At 42.0% G+C, this 20,023-nt stretch overlaps 1 long non-coding RNA gene across 4 annotated transcripts in view; it reads right to left on the reverse strand.

The window, feature by feature from the left end:
• Window positions 1-20,023, reverse strand: part of LOC109270823 (uncharacterized) — a 678,705-nt gene that overhangs the window by 278,080 nt on the left and 380,602 nt on the right. For all 4 annotated transcript variants that reach the window (XR_008423524.1, XR_008423526.1, XR_008423525.1 and 1 more), the window contains one exon: window positions 9,097-9,140. This is a non-coding gene — a long non-coding RNA (uncharacterized LOC109270823). The remainder of the gene's footprint in view (window positions 1-9,096; window positions 9,141-20,023) is intronic.

Below are 20,023 nucleotides of genomic sequence, written 5' to 3' on the forward strand. Positions count from 1 at the left end.
ACAAGAGGTACCAGGTCTGTTAAAACAACAGTTACCCCATCTTTGTGAATGAATCCAGAAAAAGCCCAATGACCTTAGCACACTGGCATTCTACAGATACTTCCGAGGCTTTTGTGCAAATGTGTACCTCGATCAACACGTTAGGATGACTTTACACACAGAAACACCTGAATAACTAAATCAATGTACTATACAGAATGAGCATAAATAACGATAGAGGACCCAGGAATACATGTATATACTGTATGTGCATAGGAATACACATGTAGAAAAGAGAGCAAGATAGACAGGTAGATAGAGTTGATTGATAGATGACTTGGTAGATTCAGAGACTGGTTTTCCCAAAGATTCTTTGGGCAATAGAATCTGTTTGATTTTGAAAATGTACTTTTCAATCAATATCATTAGCCCAACAATACATGATCCTACACTCTTCAGTGTATGCTGTTTTGCTAGTTTGTCTTTTTGTATTTTGATTGAAAGTTGTATCAAATAGGGGCACCTGGGTGGTTCAGTCAGTTAAGCATCTGACTTCAGGTCATGATCTCATGGTCTGTGAGATAGAGCCCAGGGTCAGGCTCTATGCTGACGGCTCAGAGCCTGGAACCTGCTTTGGATTCTGTGTCTCCCTCTCTCTCTCCCCCTCCCCCCCACTCATGCTCTGTCTCCCTTCATCTTTCAAAAATGAATAAACGTTAAAAATTTTTGAAAAAGAAAGTTATATCAAATATACATAGCCTGTGATATTACTAACTTAGAAGTACATATTCATATTTTGCCTGTGCTTTAAGATGATTTATGACTCACAGAAACGATCTGATCTTCAATGGTATGACAGAAGCCATCAATGGAATTGCCTGCCACGTTAGACAGGATGTTTTCATTTTCTTCCATGGTAATTGGTCTCTTCAATTAATTATTGGGTTGTGGGGTTTTTTTAGCCAATTTCAGTTATTTCTATTTCTTCCCTAATACATTTTATCAATTTTATTAATGTACTGACCTAGAGTGTGTACATTTTAATTGCATTCTCTTATTTTTAAGCCTTCTCTATATTTGGAGTGATCTAGTCTCTAATTTTCCTTAAGGATAAATGGTGATTCTTATTTTTTAATAAGATGATAAGAAATTGATCTAGTTGATTGGTTTATTTATTTTTGATAGAGGGCAGAGAGACAGACAGACCTAGACACTGGGCTAACTTAGTTCTTTTATTTTCTAATTATTTCCTATTTCAGTTTATTTCTATTCTTATCTTCATCATTTGTATTTGCCTAGTATCCCCAGGGGTTTTGGGTTCTCAGTCTAACATCTGAAAGACACTGATTAATTTACTTTTATTACTTCTTATTGACTAAGGAATTGACTTCTGTTATGACTTTGCCTTGGAGTAAAGCTTTGGAACTATAACTTGTGTTCACAATAAAATATTCTTACTTTAATATTATTTCTAAATAATTACTAACTTAGGTCCCATTACTCTTTAACCAAAAATTAGTTAGAGGGGAATTTTAATTGTTATTATTGTTTTGACTTTTATTTTTCATCTGTATTTATCTGACATTAAATTTGGAGAGTTGATCTTATAAAATACCCCCTATAAGGAATGTATCATGCTTATTCTTATGGCTTAGCATAAGAGCAAATGTTATCAATCTTCCATGAAAGCCTAAGGAAACATTTTTATTTTAAAATATGAATGTTATTATTTTATTTAAATTTGTCTATGTACTTATGTATTTTGAATCTCTTCCCTGCCAAGGATAAGAGCGGTATGTCTCAGCCTCCCAAAACAAACACGTGTCTGTAAATTTCCCATTTTATTTCGAACATTTTTAGCCTTATATATTTTGATGCTATGTAATTCAGCAAATAAATTTTCATGACTATTTTATCTTCACTGTGGATTGTAAAATGACATTCTTTGTCTCCTTTAATATTATTCGGCCTGGAATAAAGTTTGTTGGAAACCAATGTTGTCAGCGCTGGTTGCTCTGTTTTTGCATTTCCTCGATAATGTGTTTTATCCAATTTTTCCAACGTCCTTTGTCTTTTAGTTGTATGTAACACCAGGTGGGAATTTACTGTTGAACATAGTAAGAGAAGTTTGGTCTTCTCATTGTTGGAGAATATTGTTAATTATATAGAATCTTTTAAAAGGGTCTAAAAACATCAACAGAAGCCTCTCCCGGGCAGTCCAGGAACCTCTCTCTGTGCGGTTTCCTCTGGGATGCAGAGCTGTGAACTATCAGCCCTTCACATCATTTTACTCCTGCCTGCTGGTGAGAATGTGCTGCTTAAGCAAGCACGCCTCTAGGCTATAGAAGCCATTGGGCACTCTGAAAACATAGGCAAAATGAGAGAGGTATGTAAGACGTGACTCCTAGGGAAAATCCCAGTGTTTACAATAACAATATTATCAATCAGGTACTTCTTCATGTATTTTTCTCCCCACTGCCCTCTTCTCCTGTACTCTCAACATAACAGTGGAGCTGTAACAGTGTTGAGCTGGCAGGGGGATAAGATCACAGGAAACTACCTATAAGATCTTATAGATTTTAGGGAGCATCCTCTCTGCCCAAGGCAGGCTTAGATAAAAACGTTGCCTGTCTGCAATGCCAGATGTCAGGGTCAATACTAACTGCCAACAGATCTGCTCTAAGCACTGTCGATGTACTTAAACACCTGTGCCTCAGTTTACTCATCTATTAAAAAGGATTCAATGAGGTGCATAAAAAGTGCTGACAGCAGATTCTTGGCATATAATAACTAAGACGAGAATCAGTTAATGTTATTATTGACTGACTTGATCATCTTGTTTTATATCAGCTTTTCATATTGCTTGACCATTTCCTTCTTTAACCACATTTTTAGTTTTTTGGTCTACATTTTGTTTTTGCTTATTTTTTTCCCAGCAGTTTGGAAGGAGCTGTTTTACAAATTTTGCTTTGCTCTGCATTGCTTTTATATATTTGAGTCATTTTTTTCTCTGATTCACAAGATTTCACATCAACTCTCACCTCCTTGTAAGATGAGCAACGTAGTGAGTTTGTGTTTTTCACCTCCCTTTCATAAACCCATTTCCTATTAGATTAATACTGGACGATTGAGAATCATCTCTTTGAAGAATTATATTTGCATTCAAATTAGAAGGATATTTACAGTTTTTGACTTTAAATTCATTCTTTTCTTTGCTTGTAACCATCCTTTTCACACCATGGCTTCCCATTCTTGAGTCTCTAATTTCAAGTCAGTATCAGTGTATATAACTCATATTCACATTCTTTCCCCCCACTGAATAAGATTTTAGGGGAAATTTATTTTAAAAGTTTTTCAACCTGTTTTTTGTTTGTTTGTTCATTTTGTGTTTGTGTAGGTTTTCTGGAGATTTTTGTTCTGTTTGTCTTTTGCTTTTGGCCCTTACCGGAGAATGGGCATTTGGCTGGTTTTCCCATTCTTGAGTCACATGTTTTTCTCTGAAAACACTGTACCAGTCGCTCTATTTTCCGGAATTTGCTATGGTATTCTAGGTGTAAATCTTCTTTTCGTTATCTCTTCTTATAATACAGTGGGGATGTTTGATCTCTGTATTTGGATCCTTTCAGCTTTAGAAAATTGTATCTAATTATACCCTTGATGATTGTTTTCTTTCCATTGCTCTTTTAATCTTCAGAAATATCGAAAATTTATGTGTATTATATCCATTCTCTGCCTCTCTATCCTTTTCTCATCTTTTTATTTGTATTCCTGTGACACATATTGAATGCTCAATAAATACATAAGAAAGAAAGAGAGCAGGGAGGGAAAACGGGAAGGAGGGATCTATTTAGCGGACATGTTTTGAATTTATCCTAATCAGCTTGGATTTGACTTTCTGATCATTTCTGTCTTAACTGTGGGTAGGGAGCCATTTACCTCCTATTACTCTTGCAATCTTTTCTTGTATCCTGAGCTTCATATTTTCATATGTTTGTGTTATTTTTGAAATGGCTTCCAAAGACCGTTTTAGGACCCGTCTTCCCGTATTTTACCAAACATTCTCTCTGTTTCCTCCACACCTAACTTTTACAACAAATGATTTTCGGGGTGATGTTATTTTTCTTTCGTACTGTAGTACTTCCCATTCACTACCACTGACTTGTTTTGTGATAAACGTTCTTGAATGATGCCACACGGATTTGTTTGTCCGCAGGAGTGTTCTTCCACTCAGGTACTGCGGGACCAAGGTGAGATCCTCTCCTAATCCATCTGTTTGGTTCTCTGACACGTGAAACCAACGAATCAATGAAACACAGAAGTCACGTTTATTGTCAGCACTGCTGCCAGGGACTTTCCTGTCTCTGCCCCCACACAGCCCTTTCCATATAGGAATTATGGTCCCTGAGATGTAAGGGGGCCCTGTTCACCCTCATTGCTTGTCTGAATTTCCTTTGACTAGGCACCAGTAGGATGGAGCAAGATATGGGGGAGTCAACTGACCCTTCCAGAAGAATAAGTGCTTTAAATAAATGACTATTTTTATGATTGGTATAAATCCTGAGTCTCTGAGCCAGATAGAGAGAGTGTGAAAGTGTGTGTGTGGGGGGGGGGGGGGGGGAGGAGGGTGTATGTGTGTGCAGCGGGTGGAGAATAAAATTTCATCCTCCATACTTTATACATGCAAAATACACTTCTGCAAACTACTGCTTTTTCTCTCCACTCACTTTAATTTAGTATCTGTTAAATCCAAGGATATATTTTTTCAGATAGGAAATTAACATAGACGACAAACCCCTTGAGGACAGGGACTATGTACTTACTTCCCCAGTGAATCCCATGGCCTAGCCCATATATAAGACTGAATGAATACATGAGGGATTAAATAAAGGCTGGGATGGACTGAAACAGCCCCACATTTTTTTTTATTACGGACAATCTTCTCCGTATCTTTCTATTTATATTGGTTTACAAATATATTTTTCAAATTATTAGATTACAAAATTATTCCTACCAGCATCCAGCATATGGTAATGATTGTAAGGGGAATTTTTTTATTAGTTCTCTTTGTAAATTTCAATTTCAATTATTTCAATTTCTTATATGTGAGAAGTGTTGAAATTAACAAAATTTAGTTCATATAATGTCAAGGAGTTTGGTATGCACATGAAAAATTACCATGACTGTTACAGGTTTTTTTGTTTTGTTTTGTTTGGTCAAAGTCCCTAAAAGACAGTTGGAGAACAAGGGAACAAAAAAGCCCCCAAATCCCAGGACCGAACGCAGCCATTATTTAACATCTCCATATGTTTCCTTCCAGGCCCTCTTCTCAATGTTGAGCCTTGTGGCTGTGGGTGGAAAAGGATTCATCAGCCAAATCCTACCGGGAGGGTCAAATCGTGGTATTTAGGAAGAGGCGTGAAATCTATACCCCTGTAGCTGAGACACTCCTTTTATTATTTGTATTTCCCCATTTTGAAAAAATAATTGCTGCTGCCAAACACCCTCCCCAGCACTACACCCCATGGCAATCAAAGGAACCGAACCATATCTGGGTGCAGAAAACAGAGGGGGTGCACAGACAAACCAGAGAAGTAGCTGGATATGGTGGAACACAATGGAGGAAAGCAGAATGCCCTTAGAACATGACTTATAATAAGTTGTGTTGTTCACATTCTATGAATTTAACTATTTCTAGTTGCAGGAACCTAGAAAATCCTGCATCCCATAGTCCTCGGCCTGCCCCACAGAAATGTGACCTTGGGACAAGTCTACATGTGTCCAGAATGGCATGGGAAGAAGAGAGCTTCGATAGCGAAAATGAACAAAGTGAGAAAAAACAGATAAATGTCTTGGAGGAAATTGGAAGTTTTTATCCAGGCCCTGCTTTGCAACATTCAAAGCTTATGTGAATCATGGGTATGCCAACAGTCTAAATATCTCCATAAAATTTTCATTTCAGATTGAGTTCAACCATGCTGACCCGCCCTCTGACTCCTTTATGATATCCTCAGTTCAACCACACCCTTTACCCTCCAAGTCCCGTACAACACGCTCTGTCCATCACAGAAATCCAAATCAGGCTCAGACTAATGGGAGACAGATTCTGATACTCAATGAGGACAGAGCAGAGGAAAGGCCGACTCCCCACCTCATGGGAGAGGGCTCTTTCCAGATGCATTCTTGTGTGACTGTGCTAAGTTTCAGACGTTATTGGATATTTATTAGATGGGTTCCTTTTTTACCATTAAGCATTTTAACATGCGTTATATAACATACTTTGCTTCTTATTTTCACTTACAATGATATAATCAAGTATCTCCATTTTATTAAATGGCTGTTGTAACTACCATTTTAAGAACTGCCTGATGCCCCGGGCACTATGCACACCACCGTCTATTTCTCCCAGGGTCAAAGATCTAGACGGAAGAAGTTACTTTGTAAAATCCCAATGTGGACTATTCACTGGAAGGACTTAATGATTTACACCAAGGGTTCAGACGTTTTGATACTTTGTGAAGACAGATGTCTCCCACCCAAACCAGGAAATGTACCATTCAGAGTCCTGTGTTTATTGTCGCTTTTTTTTTTTTTTTTTGGTTTTTAGCACTACTAACAAACTCTCTGTTTTTCTGTTTATAGACAACAGCTCCTTAAGTAATATAGTAATTAAGTAAGTAGCTACTTTATATAAAGCTGCCAGGGGTTTGGGGTATCACTTCAGAAAGGGGCATGGAATAATAAAAACTATGAGCCCAGCCACACACACTTCTTCTGGGGTCAGTTGTTGGATATTTTGATTTTAATTCATAGCAAGAGGTCCTCTGGCAGGGCCCAGTCCTGGAAGCTGACTGACGGAATTGAGGGGATTTAAGAAAGAGGAGGAAGGCTGTAACCAGAGCCCAGAATGCCTTCTCTTTTTAAAACAACAATAAATGATGACTCTTCTCTCTCATATATATATAAGGCTTGGTAATTTCTGAGTAAAATAAATTCAAAATAAGATGTGCAGCCATGTGAAATACTTTTGGTTAAGCTGTCCTGTGAATGACTAAATTCAAGACACAGATGTGAGTGTGTATGTATGTGTGTGTGTGTGTGTGTGTGTGTGTGTGAGAGAGAGAGAGAGAGAGAGAGAGAGAGAGAGAGTGTGTGTGTGTGTGTGTGTATGTGCGAGAGAGTGAGTGTTTGTGGGAGACAGAGAGAAAAAAAACACATGTATTTAATATGAAATAGGTAGAAATAAAGATAATGCCCTTCTGTTCCATACAAGGGAGGATGGGTTGGAAGTGGAAGCCATCTGTCCCCAGTGAAGGGTATTTTACCAGTGACATTGTTTAAGAAGTCGGTTGTGTTGGGGCCCCTGGGCAGCTCAGTCAGTTAAGTGTCCAACTCTTGATCTTGGCTCAGGCTGTGATCTCACGGTTCATGGGTTTGAACCCCGCATCAGGGAGGCTGCTTGGGACTCTCTCTCTTTCTCCCTCTGTCTCTGCCCGTGTGCTCTCTTGTGCTCTCTCTCTCAAAATAAATAAATAGACATTAAAAAGAAAAGTCAGTTGTGTTATTACTTTTAAAGCTCTATTGCAACACACACACCACTGTCTGTACTCGGGACAGAACATTCGCACTTGCCAAACCTGATGTGCCACCGGTCCCCTCAGAAGCACCTTATCACCCTTACAAAACAAAATCAGCTGGGGTAGTGGTTATAATTCCACTTTACAGACAAGGAACCTAAGACTCAAAGAACTGAAGCAACCTGCCCCCAGCCATGTGGCTCATAAGAGGCCAACTCAGGATTTGAACTGCATACATTCGAAGTCAAAAGACTACATCCTGTGAGACACGCTGACTGCATATTTATGGTGGCTAGAGCTTTTATTCACAGAGAGAGAAAGGGGAAAAGCAAGAAGAGTAAGAGGGGAAAAAGAGAGAAACACACACACAGCGAGAGTGAGAGAGAGAGAGAGGTTACAGACTGGCCATTTTTACAGTTTTGGGCCTAAGATCTTTCCCTTCTTGCCTGATAATATTTAAAAAAAAATTTTAGGGGTGCCTGGGTGGCTCAGTTGGTTAAGCATCCCACTTCGGCTCAGGTCACGATCTCGCGGTCCGTGAATTCGAGCCCCGCGTTGGGCTCTGTGCTGACAGCTCAGAGCCTGGAGCCCGTTTCAGATTCTGTGTCTCCCTCTCTCTGACCCTCCCCTGTTCATGCTCTGTCTCTCTCTGTCTCAAAAATAAATAAACATTTAAAAAAAATTTAAAAAAAATAAATTTTAAGCCAGAAGTGTTATGTTGAAGTCCTACCCCTAGTGCGTCAGGATGTGACTGTATTTGGACACGGGGTCTTTAAAGACATCATGAAGTTAAAATGAGGTGATTAGGGTGGGCCCTAATCCAATGTGACCAGGGATCTTGTAAAGAGGAAATTCTGACACAGAGGAGAGACAGGCACCGAGGGAAGATGATGTGCAGACCCAGGGAGAAGATGATCATCGACCACCCGAGAGCCAAGGAGAGAGACCTCAGGAGAAACTGCTCCAGACGTCACCAAGCTCCTGGACGGTCCGCCTCCAGGAGAAAAGAAGCGTCTGTTCTTCGAGCCACACGGCCTGCGGTATTCTGTTATCATGGCAGCCCCAGCACACGCACACTCTGTCAGACTCACATGGAGGCAGCACGTCTGGGGGGCTGTCCCATGCTGACACTGACAAAGCCGCTCTCCCCACGTGACCTGTTAGCGGGGCCCTGCCACCTCCGCAGGAACAGGGTTCCAGGATCAGGCCAGGACCCACTGCAGAGACGGGACTGGCTCCAAATTAACATTTCTGCTAGGGCACGACCCCACCTTTCTCTTTTTTTCTGTGTCAAGCCGACGTTTCCCAGGAAGTTGGATTAAACGTGCGCTGGCAGCCTTTGGCAGAGATGGGCCCTCGTACGGGCGCTGGTGAATCGGGGCCTTAACCAAACACGAAATGACAGAACTGTTTCCAGCGGAGGGCTAACTGAGCCAACTCAAGACAAACACAACGTATTTTGGCATTGCTTTTGACAGATGGAAACAAAACAAACATTAGCAACCGGACTGCAGCTAACAATATGCAAAATTAAAGAAGATACCTTTTTAACTTCGTCTGGGAGCCCACCGGCTTTTCTTATAAAATCTGCCGAAGAAAAAAGAAGACAGAGCTGTTAATCTCGTTACACAACCAGTTAGCACATGCAAACAAGGGAAATTAAAAGTCTTTGCATTCAGGGGAGGACATAGATATTTGACACATATATTTATTAAGGAGACTGGACTGGAAAATAGCACTGCTGTATTAATCAGAAATGGTGTAGGAAATACTTAAATAATATAACAGAATATGCACAGACAGCATAAGCTGCTTACAAATGGAAGCCTAAGGTCCAAGTATTTTTATTTGAAGGTTAAATTTTCAATTAATTTTTTTCAGCTTGTTGCCATCTCTTCCAAGCATTACTGTTAATTGCCATAAAACAATACCTCTCCCTGTTTAAATTCTGGACATGGAGGCCAGAAGCCGTCAGCCATCTAATGAGCATCAGCGTATTGTGGCAGAAATCAAAACCACTCTGTAAGAGCTGAACCAAAACATCAGGCCCCGAGAAGTCAACAGATCGGTTAAAGCCCCTTTTTCCATTTGCTCAGTTTTCCAGAAGTTACATTTATAAGTTCCAGCCTGTCACTGGAAAGTACAAATAGAAGCCTTCTTTTATTGGAATTTCCATACATCCCAACTTCGGGGATTTGTGGCAGCCAAGGGTCTGTATGCCCACTTACTTGCTGGCTCACCAGAGAAGGAACCTGACGCTTTCTTTTTCTTTACGATGGAACAATATACATGTCCCGGCCGTAAATGGGCTTATTCACTTCTGCTCGGTTAACCGGCACTGCAGGGCTCTCTTCCAGGCTGAGATCCAGCCCACGTCGTGTGGGATGACACGAAAACAGACTTTAGAAAGCACTGGTTGGAGAGCTGAGGTTGGAAATAAGGTTTCATCTTGACTTGAAGACAGGATTAGAATGAAGGTTTGGAGCATAAATACATTCACATAGGTTTGGGCTGGAAGACCTCTGTGTTGAGAGTCAGAGTTAACTTTGGAAATGATTTTAGGTTGAGAATAAAGGAGAAAAATGGCATCGAGGATAAAATGCATAACACTGCATTTAATTTAAAATGGCCTAGCATCCTAGAAAAAAAATGGCCTTTTCTAATAAGGCGACTTTACTTTGTAACCCAGCACCACCATTTACTGCTTATGTAACTTTGTATAAGTCACCTAAACCCTCAACCTCAGCTTCTTCAGCTGTAAAATGGGAGTGATAATGTCTACTCCATACCTTCTTGAAAAAAGCAATGGAGAGAAATGAATAGATAATAGGTCAATCTTGTTCTCCCTTCCTCCTAGGGGACATGTGGCATTGTTTGGGGAAATTTTTGATACCAGAGGCTTGGGTAGTGAGTGCTACTAAAATCTAGTGGACAGAGGTTCAGTATTATGCTATATACCCCACAACAATAGGACAGACCCCCAAGAATTGTCTTTCCCAAAATGCCAGTAGTGCTGATACTAAAAAAACCCTGAATTAGATATAAATAGGCAGATGACAGAACACAGATAAAAAGCTAATTTTTTAGCCTTTGGGGAGGAATGTATAGATCATCTATAAATTTACAGGTAGATCAATGAATACAATGATGAGAAATATTCTGACATGGGATACTCTAGACATTCAACAAATGTAAATAAGTTTTTATTAAATCCGAAGAGAAGATTAACAACATCATGGTTGGGATGAGGTTACAGACGGTGCTAAGCGTGAAACAGTAATGTTACTGATGGAAAAATGCCACCATCGTGCCGGGTGCTTGGTATTTTTGTCACATTTAAGAAGGGGGTCATCTGAGTCTAGGGCTGGGGTTCGTGTTAGAGCTACGGGTCCAGGGAAGGTTGGGATCAGGGCTGGCAGACCCTTCCCAACAAGCAGCCAAAGCTCGCTAATTATTTTGGCAACATGCAGACAGTCTCTCCAGTGCCAAGCATCTAAGTCCCTATTCGGAGTCCCTGCAGTTCCATAGGAGAGGGGCAGACCCGATGTGGCCTATACATGTCAGGGCGGCCCGCCCCATATTGCCCACTTTCTCAGGCAATGGTATTAAGATTATCTGGAGTATTGTGATGACCCAGTTCTGTCCCAGTCTTTGTATCCAACTCCATGAGGAAGGAGCAGCAGTGGCTTAAGAGATCGGGATCTCATGTTAAGAGGAGATGCTAGGAACACGCCAATATTAAACCCACTTTGAGAAAAGGCAACTGTTTGTTCAACTCATATTTAAGAGAATAAGAAGTGTATGAGGTTCAAGCCAATGTCTATACCCTGTGTTCAATCTGCAGGAGTATTGGGCACCTCCAGAATCTAGGAGAGCAGGGCCTTTGAGAGATAATAGGAGGGCTGGCCACCTGCAGTCACACCTTCACATCTTCCTGTCAGGAAAGTGGGTCAGCATAATCACACCACAGTGTGAGAAGATAAATCTGTAACGTCATCATACATATGAACAAAGAGACAGTGTTCTGGCTGGAGAAAGTCTGCTTGAACAGAAGTGAGTTTTCTGAGTGGAGCAGGCTAAAGGGGAGAAAAAAAATAGACTGGAGCACTTGGGTGGCTCAGTAGGTTAAGCATCGGACTTTGGGTCAGGTCATGATCTCACAGTTCGTGAGTTCGAGTCCCACATTGGGTGAACTTGAGCCCCACTTCGGGTGAACATAAGCCCTGCTTTTCTCTCTCTCTCTCTCTCTCTCTGCCCCTCACTCACTTGCGCCCTCTCTCTGAAAGAAAGAAAGAAAGAAAGAAAGAAAGAAAGAAAGAAAGAAAAGGAAAGAAAAAGAAAGAAAGAGACTTGACAATGATTCACCTGCAATGTCCTGGCTGAGAGTCACTGAATCTGGGAAACAGTAGCAAACTGGACCATAAATGGGCATCTGCAATAAGTGGCTGGTTTGGTATGTGGGCCCCTTCAGTGGCCAGTGCGAGCCATCCTTGACACTGTTGATCACCCCAGGTTCTTACACCATGCCCAGAGAGTGGGCTCCAGATGGCCAACAACCTGCCAGATATTCAGTGCAGAAGGTGTGAGCTCTCGTAGGGCGATGTAAACCTTCTTGTTCCTGGGAAGGTCAGTTTCTTCATTAGAAATTGAGAATGGACTTTGGTTCCAACATGTCTCCCCAATCTGGATTCCTGTGCAATTCCATGGGCTAGAGGTCTGACGTTCTGCCAGCAAGTTTTAGTGAGTAAAGGAGAAGTTAAATTTTGAACCACCGTAACCTTGCCGTCTTACTTCCGGCAGGCTCCCAATGCGTGCACGCACACACGCGTGCTCACACTTAGACAAAATCTACACACCATAACATTTACCCATTTGAAGTGAGAAATTCAATGATTTCTTTCATGGTAAACTTTCACCGAGGTGCAACCATGACCACAAGTGCATGTTAGAACATTTCTAACAGCTCGCAAAGATCCTCCTTGTACTCTTTTGTAATTAACCCATTCCCACCTTCTAGTCTCAAATGACCACGGGTCCATTTTTTTGACCCCCAGGACTTGCCTTTTAGGGGCATCTCACATAAACAGAATGATACATCAGGCACTTCTCTGCATCTGGCTGTATGCGCTTAGCACAACGTCGCCTGAGATGTGTCCGTGCTACAGCATGTATGCTACTCCACTCCTTAAGTCTAAAAACGGTGTTTGTGTGGGTACACCCCATTTTGTTTACCTGTCCATCTGTTGAAGGACGTTTGTGTTGTTTCTACTTGTTAGCTATAGTGAATAACGTGGCTATGAAGTTGGTTTGGTTTTCATTTTCGTTTTTTGCTTGGGGCAGCTATGAAGCTTTGTGTACAAGCTTTTGTTTGGATGGATGTTTCCATTTCTTTCTTTTGGGTAGGTACCCAGGAGTGGAAAAGCTAGGTCACTTCGTAAATTTATGTTTCCCACGGTGGGATCTTGAGCAGCCCCTGACCCAGCCTCCTCCTCAGCGTGGTGCAGGCTCATAATGGGATAGCCTGAGAACCTAGCTACTATGAGTTGATAGCATTCATTTCCTGGGAGATTTTGAAGTTTTTGAAACCGTACCCAGCTTTAAATGGAGGACGACCTTGTAGCAGCCACCTGAGATTGCTATTTCAATCAGAGGAGTCTCTGAAACAAGTGAAAGCGTCTTGAAGAGTTGATAATACGATATTACTGCCGTCATTAGCGTTACCCATTTGTCGTCTGCGATTTGAAACGGTGGGGTTTTAAGCTCCATGGTAGGATCAGGAAGCAGCTAAAATCTAATGCAACGAACCCTTGACTCTGATGTTTGGTCTCAACACTCCCACTTCCCAGTTACGGGACCTTCCCCACAGTGATGTGTCTTCCCAAGCTTTAATTGCTTCGCTTAAAAAATGGGGCCACCAACCTCATCTCTCAGGGTTTCCATAGGATTAAACAAATTGGCAGCACATTTAATCTGGTCCTGTGGGGCTGTTGGGTGGTTAAATTACCTGACCCTAATTTTAATCTAGAAAGTCTGTGTATCTCAAGGGAAACCTCCAAGAACTAAAATATGCAGCAGGATAGGCCACATATGATTCTGAGAGCAATTCCAATGGGGGTGGGGGGCTTTCCTGCACCAACCAATTCTCGGACACCACCTGGGTGTCCTGCAATGTAACTAAATTCTGACACTATCTACCTAGAGATAGCATCAGATCCCCCAGGTTAAGGGTTAGTCCTACAGGACTCCTCCTATCCCCTTTAGACACCAGTCACAAATCCAGATTGTCACCTGTACTTCCGGTCTACTAGCTATAAATGAGACATTCCAATGATCCCCTCCTAGGGTTTGATTAATTTGGTTCACAGAACTCAGAGAAATATGTTATTCACCAGATTACCAGTTTATTGTAAAAAGATACAACTTAGGAACAGCTAGATAGAAGAGGTGCACAAGGCAAGGTATGTGGGAAGGGGCTCCGAGCCTCCATCCACTCTATGGCAGGCCCCCTTCCCCAAATGTCCACTTGTTCACCAGCCTGGAAGCTCTATGAATCCTGTCCTTTGGGGTTTTTATAGAGGTTTCATTCCACAGGCATGATTGATTAAATCACTGACGATAGGTACTTGAACTCAGTCTCCTCCAGGGAGGTGGGACTGAAAAGTCCAACTCTCTAATCATACGGCTGGTCCCCCAGCAACAAGCTTTGGGTGGCCAGTCATCACCCCCATCCCCAGCTTCAGGGATTCCTAAAGTCACCTCATTAACCTAACTCAGTTATTGTTGAAAAGGCTCGATATAAACAACAAGACACCCATTTCATTTTTATAGCTCTGAGGAGATTTCAAGAAAAAAGGACAAGAGACCAAATTAAACAAAAGATATTCCCCTGCTCTTACGGCTCTGGAAATTTAAAGGGCTAGAGGAGCTGTGAGCCAGAAACAGGACGAAACCAAATACCTATTTCTTATTATAAATCACAGTATCACATTTTATTCATATACTCACTTTATTTCACTTGATTTGTACAGAATGTTCGTATACAACATTCAGTACTAAGTGAAATAATGACAAAAATAACAGTACCCCACACCGATAAGGCCTTTTTATTATTTAAAAAAAAATTTTTTGAACGCTTTATTTATTTTTGAGACAATGCGAGAGACAGAGTGCAAGTGGCGGAGGGGCAGACAGAGGGAGACACAGAATCGGAAGCAGGTTCCAGGCTCTGTCTGAGCTGTCAGCACAGAGCCCGATGCAGGGCTCGAACCCACAAACCGTGAGATCATGACCTGAGCTGAAGTCGGATGCTTAACCTACTGAGCCACCCAGGGATCCCAACAAGCCCCTTTTAAAAGGGGATTTCATATCAATATGATTTAGGCCATTAAAACCTGTGACTTGAGAGGCTGGTTGCTCATTAGTATGACCTGGAGAGAATTCAGTCACGCTCAGTGCTTGAGCCCCAGCCTCAGGGATCCTGATTGAGGATCCAGCAGGATGCAGGACCAGGAGGGCTCAGAAATTTGGAGGGTTTTTTTGTTTGGTTTTGTTTGGTTTTGTTCTGTTTGGTTTCTTTTCTTTTGTTTTTACTTCCCAGGCGATGTCAACGCAGAACCAGAGTACAGACCCATCGCGTGGACAGTGAAGAATTAGGCAGAGGCTACCTTCTCTGCGATTTAGTTGGGGAGCTTGGAGAGAACTTACAGGACTTGACCTAGAGGATCACAGGTTGTGATGCCATTGGTGTTTTAACCCAGGTCTCCAGATTCAGTACAGGACTCTGTTTCCTACACGATATTTTCAAGGAAGAAAATGTAACTAGACTTTAGCTAAAAGGAATTGAAATGGATGGAAGTCCTGGAGTGGAGAAAGGACAAGTGGAGTCCTTGGCAAAAATATACAAACGAGTGGCAATAACACACTCACCTAGAACAAGTCCACAGGAGGGCCTCGTCGTGCCTCGCATGCGCCGAAATCAGGGCATGGTTGGTTATAAAACTGCTTACTGTGAAGAAGTTCAGTGAGGGGTAGAGGTTCTAAAGGGATAGATAAATCTATAAGCAAGATTACTGAGTTGGTAAAATGCCCAGCTCAGCAGTTCGGAGCCAGAAACAGAAAGGCTTTGTGAGCAGGTGGGTACCTTTATTATGGTAATCAACTCTGGGCCCAAGAAGCAATGAGGTCATCAGGTTCCCGGGATGCTCTGAAGGAAGTGAGTGGGCCTGGCGAACACAGAAATATGTAACTGGAGGTCATCCTGCTGGGGCGACCAATTTAGGGCCTCTCTGCAGCCAAGGCCTGAGCAAGTTTTAGGCAACTTGTGAATCGTTGCGGATCGATGGGGGAAAGGCTGAACTGGAAGGAATGCGCTTGAAGGACCGTAACATTTGAGAATGAAATGGGAGTCCAAATTCATGACACCAAACCCCTCATTTTACAGTTGAAAGAAAATGAAGCCCAGAGAGGGGCAGTGACTTGCTTCAAGGCCACAGAGCTGGGGGAGTGGAAGATCTAAGCCTTCCTTCCCAGTGATTCTGCCCCCATTAAAAACCAAGCAAACATGAAAACATGGTCAAAACACAGACAAGCTCCAATTACTGTCAGGAAGAAGAGATTTGGGGTGGGGGTGGGGGTGGGGGTGGGTCACTGCATGCATTGTCACTCTCTGTTCTACTTTTCTATCCTCTCCTCTGCCTGTGGAGTTAAGCTGCCACTTTGGCTTTCACTCTGTGTTATAGGGATCAAGAGAACATCGTGGACATCTGGATTCTGGTTCTGGCTTTGCTGTGTGTCTTAGAGTAAATCACTTCACTTCTCCGGGTCTCAGGTTCTCCTTTAGCAACATGAGTGTGAAAAGACAATGCGAACGATACACCGCTTCATCTATTCTCCAGGGATGGGCAAACTTTGGCCAGTTCTGGCCCACCACCTGTTTTTGTGAATAAAGTTTTATTAGAATACAACCACATCTGATTGTTAATGTATTGTCTATGGATGCTTTTCTGCTATCGTGGCAGACTTGAGTAGATACAACGGAGACCACCATATGGCCTGCCAAGCTGAAGATATTTACCAGCTGGCCCTTTACAGAAAAGTTTGCTGATCCTTATACAACATCTATCATCTGTTACCTGAGAGATACCCACACATACACACACACGCCTACCATACATTTACGTATGTCTTGGTCCAGATAATTTCTCTGCTATGTGTTTCTGGTGGGAAAACATTTCAAATATATACCCACGCACAGAAAAAAAGTCAATAAGTGATCCTCATATCCCCCTCATTTTAACAGATGTTTGTATTCAGTTAGAATTTATGTTTTCAGAATTCTGTATCATAGTAATCTACATTTATAAATAACACCGAATTCTCTGAGAAGGAGGAGAAGACATACACACATGTACGTAGAGCTAAATGACCCAAAGGGTTCAGCCCTACTCTACCATGATTACTGCCAGTTTGGAAGGGGGAGGTTTTCAGATGAGCAGCAGGGTCTTACTTACGAGATCCATGGTCTAAATCACTAGGTTGACATTTTACCAGAAATTCAAAAAATAATCTTGAGGACTTTTGTCAATCAAGTATATAGTTTAATATGAAAGGCAAATTGTGATTTTGTTCATGACACGTCATCAGAGCTATCTTAACCAGCAGCGTTAGAGGCAGTGTTTAAATGCTCGTACAAATAGGGCAAGATTTAAAGGAAATAAAGCCTGAGATCATGTTGAAGACCCTTTTCCATCTTTTTCATTTCCTTATCTTAATCCACTTGGTGAGATCTCAATCTTAGGTATCACTCTTAATCAGAATGTCCTTTTAGAGCCACTCTAGCTTTTGTTAGGAGAACTAAAACCTTGGAGACTTCTCTGGACTCCAAGGTTTACACAACTTCATTTGAACTCACAGTCCCTATAGCCATTCAGCTCCCCCATGACCTGGCCCCAGCTCACATGAAAACAAGGACAGATTTTTGTTTCATCTTCTGCAGACACAAGAGACAGAAGAGGAAGTCCCTGCCTCTCTCATTGGACTTCATCAGCATCAATATTTGCCTTCTGTAACCTGGTAGTATTTCTTCACTGTATTAATTATTTGCCATTGTGAGGATCTCTCACGGTGTGCGCGCGCGCGTGTGTGCATGCGTGTGTGTGTGTGTGTACGTGTGAGTATGTGCATGCGTGTCTGCCTTCTAATCCTCTTTCCCTCCTTCCAATCGATAACTGGCCTGGAAATGAGGTGCACAAACACTGGCGTTGAGGGCTCACCTTTGAAAAATCTCCCTAACCAATATCCTTCTAATATAGAACTTGAAGTTCAAACTGTTTCTGATAGAGCCAGAAAAACATGTTCTTCAAGAGATCAGAAAGTCTGCTGGGTTAGCTCATGGTTAAATAGTCACAGAAGTCAGCTCTTGAGGCAGAAATATATATTAGTTTTATGACAGTTATTTTAGCTGTGCTAATGACTCCACAAGGCAAGGAGGGGGTGACATGGTCAAAAGATAATGTTTCCGCCTGTCTTCCCTATTCCACTCTGAAGTATGCCTGTCTCGCACGTGTGGTTCCCCTCTGCAGATTAAGGCCACAGTGTTTTTAAACTTTGGGAATGAATGTCTCTGTTTCGACATGCAGAAAAGCTCTCCCTAAAGCCAGGGACAGATCTCCAACCACCTATCAGCCATCCCAACCTCCCAAGCCGGGAACCAGAAGCATGCTCCATGCAGAACCCAAGGCGATTTTGGGATGGCTAATAATGGGCGATTCTTATACACATCATAAATATCTATTACCAGGACGATTAATAATGATAAGAATGACCTTTCCTTAGTGTAAGGCTTTTCTCTCTTGATATTTAACCCACCTGCATAGATGAGGTTAAGCTATGTACTTAATGGGGGACTATTAAGACAGCTGAAATTAAAATGACTTTTCTCTGGAGCGCTCAAGGAAAATTATAATTTTTTTCACCTAAAGATTATGAAAATACAGAAAATTTGAAAAAGATAATATGTCTCCTAATTCTATACCCCTCATAAAGGCATAAGGGAACGGTCTTGATATAGGACCATCACGCTTGGGAGATACAAGGACACCTGCAGAATCTACTCAAAATGTATGACCCCAGGCCCAACTCACATCAACTCTGCTTGTTGAGATTTGGGGTCAGGCTCAGGATTGCACCTATCAGTAATGTCCTAGGCGCTTTGGATTATTGATAGTCAGAAGAGCAAGCTTTGAGAAATACTGTAAATATTCAAGACTGCTCTTTTTTCTTACACAACATATACCCTCCCAATACTCCAACTCTACATTCTAGCTTCTGGTTATCCACTACATATTTATTTACTCACAGGTATGTTTTTCAGGCTAGTAAAAATTTAGGAGATCAGAGTTTAAATCCCAAATCTTCTGTTACACAAATTTGAGGAGACACATCCATATTAACGGGCCAGAGGGCAGAGACACATTTACAGCTTCGACTATGTGTTGCCATAGTGCTTTCTTCCAGCATTAAGAAACTTCTGTTTCAACTGGCAGATTAAGAGAACCCCATATTCACCATAATGTCACCAGCAATGTGTATTTGAATTTATTTTTACTTTGTTCTGCTAATTTAGTCAGTGTAAAATGGTATCTCAAGGTGGATTTAATTTGCACTTCTTGCATTTCTAGTAAAGATTAATATGTTTCCCTGTATTTCTCTGCTATTTATATGTTTCCCAGAGTTACAGTTAAACTTTTGAATCTCTCTTTGGGTTCAGGGCAAGGATTCTTGCTTATTTATCGTTGAGGCAACTGAGCCTTAAGAGAGAGCACAAACCAGTAATGGAGCCGAAGCCATGGCTTGAGTCTGCGTCCAAGGGTGGTGCTCTCGGCTAAATTACCCTGTGTCCTGCAAGTCTGAAGACAAAAACTTCGAGAAGGGAGGAAGGAAGGCATTCCAGGTCAGGTTCCCCAGGAAACAGACTCTGAGACGGAGATTTGCATGCGGAAGATTCTTGACCAGTTTCCTCAAGGTGAAGACCTGCAGGGGGTGAAGGAAGCTGGGGCTGGCGGAGGGACGTGTTTAACAGGCAGAGTCTCGCAGCAGCCCTGGGGACCTCTAGAGCCGGGATGACCCTTCGTTGTTGTTCTGCTGTAAGGCAGAGGCACCAGGACTTTCTTCCTGTGCATGGACTAGCCATGTCCTGCCGGCTGCCCCAGGGAAGGGACTGTGAGTTCAGGTGAGGTGACTCTGCAGGGGAAGGCAAGTTCTGGAGAGGTGCTCAGCAGAGAACTGTCAGCCAGCAAGGCTACCAGCAGCTGGGGGGTGAGAGCCCGAGTCCTGAAGAGGCACCACGGCATCCCCTACTGATTTGATGTTGGTTGAGATGCTATAGTTTCTCTAATGGATTCTGATGTTTCCCTTATCTACTGACATATAACAAACCATTCTAAAACTTAGTGACCCCAGAACAAACAAAA

Source organism: Panthera pardus, unplaced genomic scaffold, assembly GCF_024362965.1.
Source record: "Panthera pardus isolate Hobbes unplaced genomic scaffold, ASM2436296v1 HiC_scaffold_19, whole genome shotgun sequence".
Classification (NCBI taxonomy): Eukaryota; Metazoa; Chordata; class Mammalia; order Carnivora; family Felidae; genus Panthera; species Panthera pardus.